This window comes from Bubalus kerabau, chromosome 6 (genome assembly GCF_029407905.1).
Source record: "Bubalus kerabau isolate K-KA32 ecotype Philippines breed swamp buffalo chromosome 6, PCC_UOA_SB_1v2, whole genome shotgun sequence".
NCBI lineage: Eukaryota > Metazoa > Chordata > Mammalia > Artiodactyla > Bovidae > Bubalus > Bubalus kerabau.
Window position 1 is genome coordinate 86,345,485 of NC_073629.1, and position 16,451 is coordinate 86,361,935.

Below are 16,451 nucleotides of genomic sequence, written 5' to 3' on the forward strand. Positions count from 1 at the left end.
AAAATTTTAGTATTCCTTAACTACTACATGGACCCAAGAACGGCACATGCATAATTTTGTCGTTGAAGCTATCTATGTGAAGAGGCTAATGTGATGGCAGGTATATTGTAAGAGACAAGAAATGTCAGGTGCTGTTGTTTTTCTGATTGTTCCTTAGGCTCAGTTCCAATCATTCGGTGAGAAGGTGATTGAAAAACACAAACTCAAGCATCTGTGGCGCTCTCTGACAAGCAATGAAACTATAAACTTTAGAGCACCCTTGGCCTCAAAGAATGAGGTTCTCTAGCAAAACCAAAACCAAAACCAAAAACCACGCTTCTAGCCTGGCCTTTTCCGAGACCCAAGCAAGTTCTCCCGGGAGTCCCAAGCTAGACATCTAGTGAGCAGCAGTCAGGCTGAGGGGTAGAGGGAAGGAGCAGAGCCTGGAGGGGCCAGTTTAGGGGGATGTCGGGGAGCAATAGGTGGACCCTAAGGAAGGACGGGTCTGGAGGCTGACCCTGGGGGCCAGGCGGGGCAGGGGAGGGGCGCCGTGGAACAGGGGGCCAGGAAGGGGGCGGCAACGGGGCGGGGCAGGGAAGGCTGGCGGTGTTGAGAAGAAAGAGGAAAAGACCCTTTGGTTCTCTGGTGTTTTGGACTGCAAAAGAGGGGCCAGACTTCGCAGCCAAGCTGGAGGTACTGGGCTCCCTGGCGGAGCCCGGACCGCAGCATTCTGGACCGCGCCCCGTCCCGGGTGCTCCTGATGGGGGCAGCCGCCTTTCTCTTCGTTGCTCATCTCAAAAGGCGGCGTGGAAAGAACTACCCGCCAGGGCCCCCAGGACTGCCCTTCTTTGGCAACTTCTTCCATCTGGACTTGAAGCAGTTACACCTGTCGCTTCAGCAGGTAGGAGCGGGCAGAGGTGCCCGGACACGTCCTGACCCTGGCCTGCAGGACAAGGGCCATTCCAGGTACCCAGGGCGGGAGGATGGGAATTCTGAGGCTAAAGCAGGCATCCGCTTTGAGCTTCTGTCTTCTCCCCAGCAGCTGGCATGATTACACCTATGTTTTCTAGGGATGAAATATTAACTGTTTACTATTTGTGTGTGTCTTGTTACATATTATTGGGACATGCTATTTGTAATATGATCACCTGATCCCCGGTGAGGGGTCAGGGGAATGCTGTTCTTTCCCTCTGAGAGGCAGTTTCCCATGTGTAAAATGGTAATATGTTAGTAGTTCAGTCGTGTCCTACTGTTTGCAACCCCCTGGACTGGGGCCTGTTCAGGCTCCTCTGTCCATGTAATTCTCCAGGCAAGAATACTGGAATGGATAGATCTCCAAGGGATATTCCCCATCCAGGGATTGAACCCAGGTCTCCTGCACCGCCTGTGTATTCTTTACCAGTGGATTCTTTACCAGCTGAGCCACCTACCTAAATCCTCACCACTTTTCAACTGAATTGCACCCATCCCTACAAGGACTGAGCCCTTCATTTTTCAACTCCCTGACCTGCAATCTCCTCTCACTAATCATTTAAAATTATCATTTGCCTGCTTAGATGTTAGTAGTGTTTTCACTTGCTTCTCACACTTTTTCCTTAAGAGTCACCTAAAAATCTTGTTGTAGGCTTTTTCCTCTGCTTTATAATCATCTCCCATCAGGGCTCCCTAACTGTGACCACTTTCCTTACCTTCCCCACATTTTCTTAACTTTCTCTGCCATAGCCATATGGTTTATTGTAAGAACATTTATGTGATGAAGAAAACATTTTTGGAATAAGGTAGAAAAATAATAAGTATGATGGATAAATGTATTTGTGAGGATATACAGTCATATAAAAAAGTTGAAATTTATTTCTGTCTCACAAATAAGTTGAGATGTAGGCAGGGAAGACCAGGATAGGAAGGCTACTTTGTTCCACAAGGTCATCCAAAAACTTCAGTGCTCTGTCTTGTTGTTCTGCTCCTGCAGCACTGTCATATATGGGTTCTGGACCAGAAAAAGAGGAAAGTGGGAAGTGGAGAGGAGTACCTTTCCTTTAAGGACACGACCTAGAAGATGTACGCATCACCACTACTCATGTTCCACTGGCGCCCCAGAAATGTGGTTTTTGATGGGAAGGGGGAAGTCATGTGGCCAGTTAACACTTGTGTAGTCCTTCACTTAGAAGAGAGAGAATATCTCCATGCTTTCATTTAAAGGTGAGACCTACAGAGTGAGTTAGAAAGAGCCCAACGTTATGCTCATCAGCTATGCACTAAATCTCTGTGTCTCCTTTTTTGAAAACCGTGACTACATTATAGGGTTGTTATAAGAACCAAACGAACCAATCAGTTTACTGATGCACACAACTGATGCTTATATCTTTCTCTAATACCCTCCCCCTTTCTTGAAAACTTTATAGTAACAAACTCAAGGAAAGCCATTTGTTGGTTATATACCAGGCATCACTTGTCTAGCCTAACTGCTTCGTGGGCTCCATTAGTCTACTCTCTGGCAACTTCCTTCCATTCCTTTGTCCAGGTCTAACCAGAGTCCTTTTGCTAAAATACACTCCCAAGTATATCAATAACAATAAATAATTTTATTATTAGTTTTAGTATTATAGTTACTTATCACCACAGTTTTAAAGATGAGAACTAGTAATAGCCCTCATAATATGCATTTGAAAACTGAAACACAAGTAAGTTAAATAACTTGACCAAAAATCACACATAAAATAACAAGTAGAATCTGCCTGAGAGAAAAGAATTTGTATGACTTCAAAATCCAAGTTCTTAAGCACTCACTGTTGTTACCTCTTGTATTCAATTTTCCAACTTCCAATTTTGCAAACAAAACAAGATCTGAAATATATCACTTGACATTAAGATATCCTTGGTCCAGCTCACATTACGTGCCAGACTTCAGCCTTGTCCCTCATCTCTCTACACAAATGACTGGTAATTTTTCCAAGAACCTATCCTAGCACCTGGAGTTCCTTATGTGCTTCTTATATAACCCCTATCAAATAATTTATTGCACAGAATGGCAATAATGAGAACTGACTACCTATTGATATGTTCCATTACACTGCAAGTAATTTAAACATAAGGACCTGTACCCCCAGGGCTTGGCCTTGACCAACCACAAGGTTAGTTCTCGTTAATGAATCTTCGCTGCAGTCAGACAGGAGAGCTCACTGGTTCCCAAAGGCCCACATTTTCCTATCAGCGCTGTAACATATATCATCTTCCACTGTGCATTAATTTTTTTCTGTAGTGTTCTTTTACCAAGAGACTTTGATGCTTTAGGAAGACATCATAGCACATTGATCTGTGCATTGTCCCCACGTGTAACATAGCAATGTCGGAGGGTGCCTGGCAACTCGGAAGCATTTCATAAAAACCTGTTGGATTGAATTTGAATTTGATTTCCACAGACTGTTCTCAGAAACCTGGCATCAACCCAAGAAAAACTGCCTTTGAAACCTGGAGTCTTAGTGGGTGTTCATGTACTCCCAGGGGATTGGTGAACCGCTGAAACTGTATTCACATGTACAGGACTTTCCTGGAGAGGACATCCATGACATACACTAGTTTCTCAAAGGATTCTGTGATTCAAAAAAATATGAACTACTGTTATGAGACTTTATTTTGTATGTCTTAGGTTTCTTTATTGTGCTTCATTGGTTAGAAACACTTGTTAACTATAACAGCAATGCAAGCACATTGAGACATTTAAAAACACAATTTAGCAAGTGAGAGAATCTTACCCTTCCTTGTGCCCAAGTCTCCACCAATCCTACCTGCACCGCCCACCCCCCCCCCACCCACACACACACAGAGATACAGCACAGCATTGCTCAGTGCTGTTGAGTGTTCAGAGGAACAGACCCTCTCACTACTGCTAGTGGGAGTAAGAATTGGTATACTCCTATACTCCTATCAATTCATGTTGATATGTGACAGAAAACAACAAAATTCTGTAAAGTAATTGTCCTTCAATTAAAAAATAAATTAAAAAAAAACAAGAATTGGTATACTTGTATTTTTTTCCTTTTTCTCTTTTTGTACCTTTGGTCAGTTGGTTTTGAGTTTAAGAACTTGATAGCATCTCCCTCAACTTATCTCCTCTCACTAACTCACCACTTCTAATTTTTTTATTCTAAACATTTATTTTGCTCTATTTTATTATTTAAGTGCTTAATCCTACATTTGATATTTTTATCCTTCATAGGATAAACTTCTTGTAACCTGTTACTTTTATTTGCCTTTTTTTTAAGCTCCTATGTTAATCTTTGTTTTTCGATAATCATTTCTGATTTTAAGTCTGTGTTAGCCTCTTGAACCACCTTATTTTTAACCTCTTTTATTCTTGTAAATTGTTTCTTTTTTGATGACTTGCCTGTTGTACATGGAATAATATTCTCTACCTGACAAAGTATTCTCAGATGACTGTGGCTCACACATTTATATCCATGTAAAGCAATTGGCCCAGTGACTGGTATGACATGCTCAAGAATTGGTAGACATTACCATCATCAATACCAGGGCTTCAGGACACATCTGACCTATCCATGTTTACATGGTACCATTACAGTGTTTGGTCCAGTCCCTTTGGACTGAAAATATACATGGGCAGAGAATTGGCAGAGATGAAACTCTGAAGAAATTCATTTCAGAAGGTGCTTCAAGCTGAAATCCCAGGTTGTATACCTTGTCAGTGAGGAGCCTTTTAGCTTAACCTGAGATTTTCAGCAGTTCCCAAAAAATCCTTATTATATATTCTAAATTAATTGAGAAATCTTTTATTTATTTATAAATAAATATATATAATATATTTTAAAATATAATATATTAAAAAAAATAAATATATATAAAAAAATAAATTATTTATTTATTTAAATAAAACCCTAGAAGTTCTTCCAGGTGTTCAACAAAATGAAGTAAAAAATCTGATTCCCATCCTACCCTTTCTTAGAGAAAGACATATACTTTAGAGGCAGACCAGACTAAGATAGAACCTTGGTTCTGCTCTTTCTAACAAGACAGACTTACTATGCTAGTGATGAATAAACTAGACAATGGAAGGCTTGAATTCAGGTTTGGTCTTTAATATGGGTGCAGGGTGGTGGAATGAGACTAAATCCATGATGTTTTCTCTCATGGGGTGACACAGTCCATGGAGTTCTCGGTGACTTGGAGGAGCATCAGTGCATGGCAGATGAAGAGGTTGGGCAAACCTGGAGGAAATGAGGGCTTTATTATATCTTTCAGCCTTATTCTCAGGCTGCAGTGGTTCATGCTCACTCAATTCAAGTAGGTTGAACATATGAGTGAATGTTTATAATGAAGGCACACGTCCTATAATGGAGTCTAGTTGAGAGGAGGATAAATGGAGACAGGTAGAAACATCCCCATCCTACCAAGGTGTACACACTACGCTCCACACCCAGACTGTTCTCTATGTGCGTTCCATCAGCAACATACACCCTTTATTCCTGGACACACATACATGTGCATCTTACCTGTGATTATTCCACTGTTTTTCAGTTTGTGAAGAAATATGGGAACATGATTAGCCTGGAAATGGGTGGATTTTCTACAGTTTTTTTAAGTGGACTGCCCAAAATCAAAGACGCCCTTGTCTATCAGGACCTAAACTTGTGAACCACCCCATACAGCGTATCCAAGAGAATATCTTTAAGAAACATGGTAAGTTTCTTGACTAATAAAAGAGGTGACTGTTTGATATTCTTGTAGTCTCTGAAATGTACTTTTGTGACTGTAATTCTCCAATACTTCAGGGACCAGCCCCCTCATAAGTTCCTGCCCCTCAAGGAAGCTGAGTCCCTCATTTCCCTCTTGAAGGCACCCCCTCAGGGCACCTGGCAGGGTCAGTGTTAATGTCAGGGATTTGGGAGAAGTGGCTTCTCCTGCGTGAACTCACTCAGGGCGCTTTGATAAATAAGTATCCTCATCACTCAGTGATGTAATGTGTTGTTGAAGCAGAGGAAAGGCAATGCATTCCCAGGCTCTGTTTCTACTTTCCCATTCAGATCTCTTCCCCAGAAAAATGGAGGTGGATCAGCTTCCTCCTGCTGATTGTGTGATCCCTTCTTGCCTCTAATTTCTTATGTCCTGTTATTAAGGCTGTGTTCACCAGGTACTTTGAGCCTACAATCTATAAGAGTTTGGCATGAATACTTAAAATGATCATAAAATAAACTTGCACATTTAAAAATCTAAAATGAAAAGCTCAAATATATTCTTCTACCAAAGTACCATTTTTTTCAAGTTTTTCTCAATTCCTCTTTGCAATATTTCATCCATTAACTCTACATCATTTTGCTCTGTTATTTGTCATGTGAAGCCTGGTGCTAGGCACCAGTGACAAAACAGTGAGGAGAGTGACAAAATCCTTGTGTTTGTGTAACTTACACTCCATTCAGGAAAACAGTATCAATTACTCTAATAATTTAAAGCCATAGTGTTCTGAAGATAAGAGCAGGATGCACTTCTTAGGAGTATCTAACATCCTGAGACTCAGGAAAAGCTAACATAAGTAACAATTATTTTAATAAAGTGAAGAAACTATCAGGCAGAGGGAATATAATGGGAAACATCTATGGGGTGGGAAGATGAACACAGAACTGAGGAATTGAAGGTGGCCAGTGTAGGAAGAACAGAGATTAAATGGAGATAAAGCTGCTGAATTCAAGCAGGAAGAGTTCATGCAAGTTCTCATTAAGGACGTAGCTTTTTTTTTTTTTTTAATTTTATTTTATTTTTAAACTTTACATAACTGTATTAGTTTTGCCAAATATCAAAATGAATCCACCACAGGTATACATGTGTTCCCCATCCTGAACCCTCCTCCCTCCTCCCTCCCCATTCCATCCCTCTGGGTCGTCCCAGTGCACCAGCCCCAAGCATCCAGTATCGTGCATCGAACCTGGACTGGCAACTCGTTTCATACATGATATTTTACATGTTTCAATGCCATTCCCCCAAATTTCCCACCCTCTCCCTCTCTCACAGAGTCCATAAGACTGTTCTATACATCAGTGTCTCTTTTGCTGTCTCGTACATTAAGGACATAGCTTTTTAACCTAATAACAATGGAAGCTCCTGAATGGTTTCAGTAGAGAAAGGAATCTTCATCCTTACATGGTACATTTTAAAGACTTCTCTAAACTACAATGTGAAGAATGGAATAAAGGGAGCAAGAGACTATTGCAGCATTTTAGGTGAGAGGAGGTGCTGGCTTGGACTAGGGAGGTGGCCAGAAATGACAACAGATTAGACCAGGAGAGTGGCCACGACGATACATGGATTTAAGTTACACAGGAGGCAAATCCAGTAAGACAAGATGACCTAGAGAGAGAGAGAATGAGGCATTGAGGTAGACATCCAAATTTGTAGATAAAGGAAAGGGGTAAGCTGTGGAGGAGGTGTTGGCTGGCCTGGGTGCAGAGTTGTATAGAGTAAAATGTGAATTCAGTCATAGGTATGTGAGTGTGAAATGCCTATAAATCAGCAGAGTCAAGCAGGCACTTACATATATATCCAGAGCTGAGAGATAGAAATAGATGTTCATTATAAGTAGATTTCACTTAAAATTTTAGGAGTTAATGAGATTTTCCCCAAAATGGAGCATAGATAAGGAAAGAAGAGACTTCAGACCTCATCTTGAAGAGCTCCATCATTTCAAAATTCTATAGAAGATGAGTTAATGAAAGATATGGGAATATCTCTGTGATCAGAGAATTGTGCCGGGAGCCGGCATATTGCATATTGAGTGCAGCACTTTCCACAGCATCATCTTTCAGGATCTGGAATAGTTCAACTGGAATTCTATCACTGCAGGGAGCAGGAGCTCCGCCCATGGCAAAGGTCATGAGGAAGGAGGCTCGGCACACGCAAAGGCGGGATCGAGCCTCAGGAGTCCCCCTGGAAATTCTCGAGCATCTACCCCCAAAACCTGCTTTGTGCTTTCACCTACACCTCTGACTTTATGGGGGGCTGTCCCCCACTACCTCTCTCTGAAAAAAGAGTTAGCTTACAGCTCCAGTTAATAATTCCTGGGTGTGACAGTGTTTCAACCTACAAACTCCTTTGGAAATCCTCTAGCCTGCCTGAATAGGTTTTTCCGGCCACATGTGATTGTTCAGAGCCTCCCAACTGTGAAAGGCAGGAGATGTTCTAAACTGTCTAAACGCAGATTCCTTTGAGTAGTTAAAAGATTGATTAGAAAGTGTATTGGTGAAGGGTTTTTCACTTATTGGGCCAATGTTTGCTGCTAAGTCTCCATACCCCTTACCTACTGTGTCCTTGGCAGTGTATTGATTGATATAATGGGTGTATAGAAATGTAAGTAGTAGCCTCAATGTTTGTAACCTTGGACCCTTGAGTTAATTCTTTTCTTGATTGAGCCCACCTCGCCTTTGCCCTATAGGAATGCAGCTTTGTCCAATGCTTTTTTGGAGGCTGGTGCCTGACTTTGGAATAATCACCTTTAGAGAAAAATAAGTTTCTTAAAATGTTAACAGGCCTCCGGGCCAGAAGATGATGTCAATCACCTGAACTTTTGCATATGATAAGTTTGAAAGCCTGGCTTAGATTAGAACCAGGAACTGCTGTCCTTGCATGACTCCACCCCTTCCCCCATTATCCTCTATGCATAACTTAAGGTATAAAAACTACTTTGGAAAATAAAGTGCGGGCCTTGTTCACCGAAACTTGGTCTCCCCATGTCGCTCTCTCTCCCAAATTCTGGCTGAGTCTCCATCTGGAGCGCGGAACCCACCATGCTTGCTAATTATGCCTGGGCTTCTAAGATCCGACCGGGGAGGCCTCAGTGTCTCCTCTCGTTCGGGAGAATGGAAGGACGCCTGCGGCCTACGTAAGTGGTGCAAACTTCTTGTCTTGAAGTTTTATTGGTCTCGTGCGTAAACCAAGCTACTCAGCCTCTTTTCTCCACTGAATTTTCCTATTGAGCTATCCTCATTCTATTACTGTTTATATCCTTAATTAATGTTTAATTAAGCAGATGTTTCCTGATCCTCGCCTACACCGTCTCTCCTTCAAATACCCTGGATCAGCCGGGGCTGGACCCCGGCAGAATTGGGAGGGAAATCTGTAGAGTGTGTGACCTGGACACCATTGGAAAAGTGTTCCAAGAAAGAAGTGTCTCCTGCTGCTGACATTTCAAAGTGAGATTGAGAGGATCCTGGACTGGATGGCAGAGAAGGTCATGTCCTTGTGGTGGTGGAGGGCAAAGGCAGAAATGAGAAGGAGTTGAAGGGTGCTCTGAAGTGAAGAAATGAAAGGGTGATGACCTCACATGTATTACGAAATAAATGATCATTTATTGAACACACAAAGATGGATATTTTTTCCTTTTCCTGTGTTGTTCCTTCTGCACAGACTGTTTATACTTCCTTGATTTGTCGAGTAATTCATTTCTCTTTTTAAGATCAGGTTAGATGAAAGCCTTTTCTCCTTATGAATATGGGTTTTCACTAATCCATAAATTCATTCTTAATATGTAGCATAATATCCACTTCAGGGTACTTCTTATGTAACAAGTCATCCAAGCATGGGCTTTTGAGTCAGGCAGACTTGAATTTGAATGCCTGTCCAGCTGCTTACTCACTCTGTGACTTTGCAGAGTTTATTTTTATCCCCGTGCCTTATTTTTCTCATCAATAAAACTTTCAGAATGTGGCAGGTATGATAAGACCTATCTCAGAGAGGTTCTGTGAGTACTTAATTACATAATATATTACAAATGTCAAAGTGTCCAGCATTACAAGCAATCAGTAAATGTGAGTTGCTTATATCCTTTGCTTTGGGATTTTTTTTTTTTCCCTCTGAATAGTTTCAAACACCCTAAACCCTTCTCCTTCCTTCCATCTTATACATCGTTCCTCATGGGTCTTGTTGACTTTCTTTTCATAACCTTGGTTTTCTTTTTCCCAGGCTTGATCTAATGGCCTGGGAAAATGGCCTTGGTCTAATGGCCACATATGGAAGGAGCAAAGAAGGTCCGCCCTGACAACTCTGAGGAACTTTGGTTTAGGAAGGAAAAGCTTAGAAGAATGCATTCAGGAAGAGGCCGCCTACCTCATCCAGACAGTAGGAGAGGAGAACGGTGAGCATGTCATAAGACAGGTGCAGGGATCGTGGCTCATAGTTCACTAACAGATGATGAATGACTGCCTACACGTGTTTCCTGCACCCAGCACTGTGAGGGCCCCGAGGGCATGACAGCAAACAGCAGCCATGACCTGCCCTTGTGGAGTTTGAGAATTAAAAATAAGAACATGGGTTTAAAGCATATTGTAGGTTTTAAAATCCTGGTAATCAGACTGACCCCCAGGCATTGACGTAGTACTTGCTGTGTGTCAGACCCTGTGTAGGGGGCTGTGGGTACGGCCTCAGGGGTGGTCGAAGTCAGTGTGTCAATTGTCACGTGGAATAGACTCTGGTAAATAGAAACCAATCTGAAGCCTACACCTCTTCTTCTGCCTCCAGAACAGCCTTTCGACCCTCACTTCACAATCAGCAATGCAGTTTCCAATATTGTTTGCTCTATCACCTTTGAGGGGCCGTTTGACGACCAGGACAGTCCAGGAGCTGCTGAGGCTGATGGATGGGGTCATGTATCTACAGACATCAGTGAGGTGCCGTGTAAGGCAGTTCTCACTTCCTATCTTGGATTAGGATATTGGGCTGGTGTTAGACACAGATGAGATGGACTCTTCTATTCCTTTTCAGCTAAAAAGTAACATTTTGAAAATGACTTCAACACAAGCTTATTTGAAAGCAATCTGTTGACTTTAGTGTTTTTGGTAATATTTTACATATTTACTGTAGACAAAGAACATCTCTAGCATTCATGTATAGTACAGCGCTCTACATGACATATACATGTGCACCTTTGCTCTTTAAAAGCACAGTGTTATCATTTTTGAGCCCCTGCTCTCTGTGCCCCTCCCTACCCCCATCTCCACCCTCCATCAGAGGTACCTTTCTGTTCTGGCTCTCCTCGAGCACACTGTTTTCAGACTCATCTGGGTTAGATGCTCTTGTTTTCACTCTGCATAGTTTTCTACGGTTTGAATATGTTACTGATTTTTTATTATTATTATTATCTTCTTCATTGATGTACATGCGGAGGATTTCCAGTTTGGGAGATGTTGTGAATAAAGCTGCCGTGAACATTCTTGTTCAGTTGTTCATGTAGACACACATGCTCATTTCTCTTGCATGTAAGCCTGGTCATAAAAAACTTAAATGTTTCCAAGTGGTTGTACTACTTACCCATCCATACATGACATTGTATTCTAAACTTGTAGGATATGGATTTAAGGGATTCAAACCTCACCCCTTCCTTGGTAGTTCCTGCCTTCCTCTTTTGTCCTGCTAAGGTTTTGAGTCTGTCAAAACCTCTACTCAGCCGCTTGGTCTCTCAGCCCCTTTTCTGGATTTGGAAGACATTTCTAAGGGAAATCAGCCCCAAGGGTTGAGATAAATAAACCCTCAGGTATCTAAAGGAAGATTTATTCACTTTTAACAAGCAACACTGCTTGGAGATTTATGGACACATTTCACCAAAACTGAATAAGCAGTTAGCATGAATCCTGGTACATTAAATGGGCATAATGAATGTGAGCTTTTAAGATGACTACTGTCAATGTTGTTTTTGAATAACGTTCCTTATTCCCACTTCTGTAATGGTAATTCTCCCATCCAGTAATTCCATTTTCTTCCTTCCTATTAAGACAGAACCTAGGAAGTCTGGGACCTCAGGGGTACCTCACTGACTATTCTCAGGGAAAAGAAATTCCTGGGAAGGTTGGATGGTACAGTGGGACAGAGGTAATATGCATTTTTAGAGACCCAAAATAGATCAGGCACTATTGGACAATTGCACACTCTACCTCAGTTAATTTTACAATAATCTTTTAAAGATAAAATGAAGCACCTTAATGTGTGCAAGCAGATATGGGAATGTGTAAGCAAATCCACATAGTTGTCCATCCACTCTGTATTAAGGATATTTAATATGGATCTCATGTGATTCTGCCAAGAAAATAACCCTTCTGCCCTATGGGCAGCAAGTTAAGCTATGTAGTGACAAATTACATCATCATCATCATTATTAATAATATTATTGTTGCCAAAGTCTCAACCCCATAGACTGTAGCCTGCCAGGCTGCTTTGTCCATGGGATTTCCCAGGCAAGAATACCAGCATGGGTAGCCATTCTCTTCACTAGAGGATATTCCTGACCTGGGGATCATACCCATGTCTCCTGCACTGCAGGCAGATTATATACCAGCTGAGAATCCAGGGAAGCCCCATAACTAGAAAGGAGCAGAGCTAATGCACACAAAGATACACACACACACACACACACACACACACACACACGTGACAATCACCAAGAAAAAGAAATAAAGCAAAATAAGGGAATGGAAAGAGGTACCAGATGAGCTGCTAATTATAGGATCATCAGGTAAGACAGGTTCAAGTAAGTGACATTTGAGCAGCACCTGACTGAGCATATAACACTTTCACTTTAATGAAGTTAGTGACTGGAGTTATATGGATTTCAGAGGAAGAGCATTCTATGTGCAAGGAATAGCAAATACAGAGTCCTAAAGAAGAAAATCCTTTATGCTTTTGCAGAGACCAATGGAGCTGGACTAAAACAAGCAAGAGAGAGCAAGATGGCAGAGAGTGATGGCCAAGGAGGCAACAGGAGGGTAAGGAACCAGATTGTGTAGAGCTCCAAGCCAGGAGAAGAATGTAGAATTTGTCTAAATGTCTTGGAAAGTCATTGGAGGATTGAAAACCAAAAAGTGAAATGATCCCATTAAACTGTTAAATGATCCCTTGGGCAGCTCAGTGGAAAATAGACTGGGAAGGAGGTTGGGAGAGAATCAGGAAAAATGTTGGAGGCTTTACAGCATCCAGGTAAGAAATGTTAGAGTTTTGTATGAGGATGACAAAGCAGAAGTGAGAAGTGGTCCAAGACTGGTTATATTTTGAGTGGAGTGCCGAAATGCTTTGCCAGAGGGGAAAAGAGGGTTGAGATAGGAATGATAAGTCCAGGGTGACTCTCATGGTTCAGTTCAGTTCAGTTCAGTCGCTCAGTCATGTCCGACTCTTTCTGACCCCATGGACTGCAGTCCGCCAGGCCTCCCTGTCTATCACCAACACACGGAGTTTACCCAAACTCATGTCCATTGAGTCGGTGATGCCATCCAACCATCTCATCCTCTGTTGTCCCCTTCTTCTCTCACCTTCAATCTTTCCCAGCATCAGGATCTTTTCCAATGAGTCAGTTCTTCACATCAGGTGGCCAAAGAATTGGAGTTTCAGCTTCAACATTAGTCCTACCAATGAATATTCAGGGTTGATTTCCTTTAGGATGGACTGGTTGGATCTCCTTGCAGTCCAAGGGACTCTCAAGAGTCTTCTCCAACACCACAGTTCAAAAGCATCAATTCTTCCCTGCTCAGCTTTCTTTATAGTCCAAATCTCACATTCATACATGACTACTGGAAAAACCATAGCCTTGACTAGACAGCCCTCTGTTGACCAAGTAATATCTCTGCTTTTTTTTTTTAATTTTATTTTATTTTTAAACTTTACATAATTGTATTAGTTTTGCCAAATATCAAAATGAATCTGCCACAGGTATACATGTGTTCCCCATCCTGAACCCTCCTCCCTCCTCCCTCCCCATACCATCCCTCTGGGTCGTCCCAGTGCACTAGCCCCAAGCATCCAGTATCGTGCATCGAACCTGGACTGGCAACTCGTTTCATACATGATATCATACATGTTTCAATGCCATTCTCCCAAATCTTCCCACCCTCTCCCTCTCCCACAGAGTCCATAAGACTGTTCTATACATCAGTGTCTCTTTTGCTGTCTCGTACACAGGGTTATTGTTACCATCTTTCTAAATTCCATATATATGCATTAGTATACTGTATTGGTGTTTTTCTTTCTGGCTTACTTCACTCTGTATAATAGGCTCCAGTTTCATCCACCTCATTAGAACTGATTCAAATGTATTCTTTTTAATGGCTGAATAATACTCCATTGTGTATATGTACCACAGCTTTCTTATCCATTCATCTGCTGATGGGCATCTAGGTTGCTTCCATGTCCTGGCTATTATAAACAGTGCTGCGATTAACACTGGGGTACACGTGTCTCTTTCCCTTCTGGTTTCCTCAGTGTGTATGCCCAGCAGTGGGATTGCTGGGTCATAAGGCAGTTCTATTTCCAGTTTTTTAAGGAATCTCCACACTGTCCTCCATAGTGGCTGTACTAGTTTGCATTCCCACCAGCAGTGTAAGAGGGTTCCTTTTTCTCCACACCCTCTCCAGCATTTATTACTTGTTGACTTTTGGATCGCAGCCATTCTGACTGGTGTGAAATGGTACCTCAAAGTGGTTTTGATTTGCATTTCTCTGATAATGAGTGATGTTGAGCATCTTTTCATGTGTTTGTTAGCCATCTGTATGTCTTCTTTGGAGAAATGTCTATTTAGTTCTTTGGCCCATTTTTTGATTGGGTAATATCTCTGCTTTTTAATATGCTGTCTAGGTAGGTCATAACTTTCCTTCCAAGGAGTAAGCATCTTTTAATTTCATGGCTGCAATCACCATCTGCAGTGATTTTGGAGCCCCCAAAAATAAAGTCTGACACTGTTTCCACTGTTTCCCCATCTATTTACAATGAAGTGATGGGACCAGATGCCATGATCTTCGTTTTCTGAATGTTGACTTTAAGCCAACTTTTTCACTCTCCACTTTCACTTTCATCAAGAGGCTTTTGAGTTCCTCTTCACTTTCTGCCATAAGGGTGGTGTCATCTGCATATCTGAGGTTATTGATATTTCTCCCAGCAATCTTGGTTCCAGCTTGTGCTTCCTCCAGCCCAGTGTTTCTCATGCTGTACTCTGCATGTAAGTTAAATAAGCAGGGTGACAATATACAGCCTTGACGTACTCCTTTTCCTATTTGGAACCAGTCTGCTATTCCATGTCTGATTCTAACTGTTACTTCCTGACCTGCATATAGATTTCTCAAGAGGCAGGTCAGGTGGTCTGGTATTCCCATCTCTTTCAGAATTTTCTGAAGTTTATTGTGATCCACACAGTCAAAGGTTTTGGCATAGTCAATAAAGAAGAAATAGATGATTTTCTGGAACTCTCTTGCTTTTTCGATGATCCAGTGGATGTTGGCAATTTGATCTCTGGTTCCTCTGCCTTTTCTAAAACCAACTTGAACATCTGCAATTTCACAGATCATGTATTGTTGAAGCCTGGCTTGGAGAATTTTGAGCATTACTTTACTAGCGTGTGAGATGAGTGCAATTGTGCAGTAGTTCGAGCATTCTTTAGCATTGCCTTTCTTAGGGACTGGAATGAAAACTGACCTTTTCCAGTCCTGTGGCCACTGCTGAGTTTTCCAAATTTTCTGGCATATTGAGAACAGCACTTTCACAGCATTATCTTTCAGGATTTGAAATAGCTCAACTGGAATTCCATCACCTCCACTAGCTTTGTTCCTAGTGATGCTTCCTAAGGCCCACTTGACTTCCCATTCCAGGATATCTGGCTCTGGATGAGTGATCACACCATTGTGATTATCTGGGTTGTGAAGGTCCTTTTTGTATAGTTCTTATGTGTATTCTTGCCCCCTCTTGTTAATATCTTCTGCTTCTGTTAGATCCATACCATCTCTGGTTAAGTATGAATGAATAGAAGAGATGGAAAGAGAAAATGGTTTCTTTGTCTTCAAAAGTGGAAAACTATCATCCCCAATGGCTCTCTGATAAAGAACCCACTTGTCAATGCAGGAGATGCGGCTTTGATCCCTGGGTTGTGAAGATCCCCGGGTTGTGAAGATCCCCTGGAAAAGAAAATGGCAACCCACTCCAATATTCTTGCCTGGGAAATCCCATGGACAGAGGAGCCTGGCGGGCTGCAGTCTATGGGATTGCAAAAGAGTCAGATACAACTTAGCGACTAAACAACAACAACAACTTGTCTCCATGACTGTTTTGTTTTCTCCATCAGCTCTACAATTTCTTTCCAAGGATAATGAATATCCTTCCAGGATCACACCAACCTCTCTTTAGTAAATGGGAGAAACTGAACATGTTTATTGCCGGTGTGATTGAAAACCACAAGAGAGACTGGAATCCTGTGGAAGCAAGAGACTTCATTGATGCTTCCCTGCAGGAAATAGAAAAGAAAAATCAGAGTTTTCTCCTTAAAAAGAAATAAGGAGATTCTGGCTTCTTACTGCTGCTGTACCAAATCACCAAAAATGCAGAATCTTAAAAAACCACACACTTATTCTCTTATAATAACAGAGGTCAGAAGGCTGAGGCCAGTTTCTCTGGACTGAAGTCAAGGTGCAGGAGGGCTGCTACTTCTGAAGGCACTTGGGCAGAAT

General features: G+C 41.8%; 1 pseudogene; it reads left to right on the forward strand.

The window, feature by feature from the left end:
• Window positions 1-444: 444 nt before the first annotated feature.
• LOC129656469 (cytochrome P450 2J2-like) lies at window positions 445-16,246 on the forward strand (annotated as a pseudogene).
• Window positions 16,247-16,451: the final 205 nt, after the last annotated feature.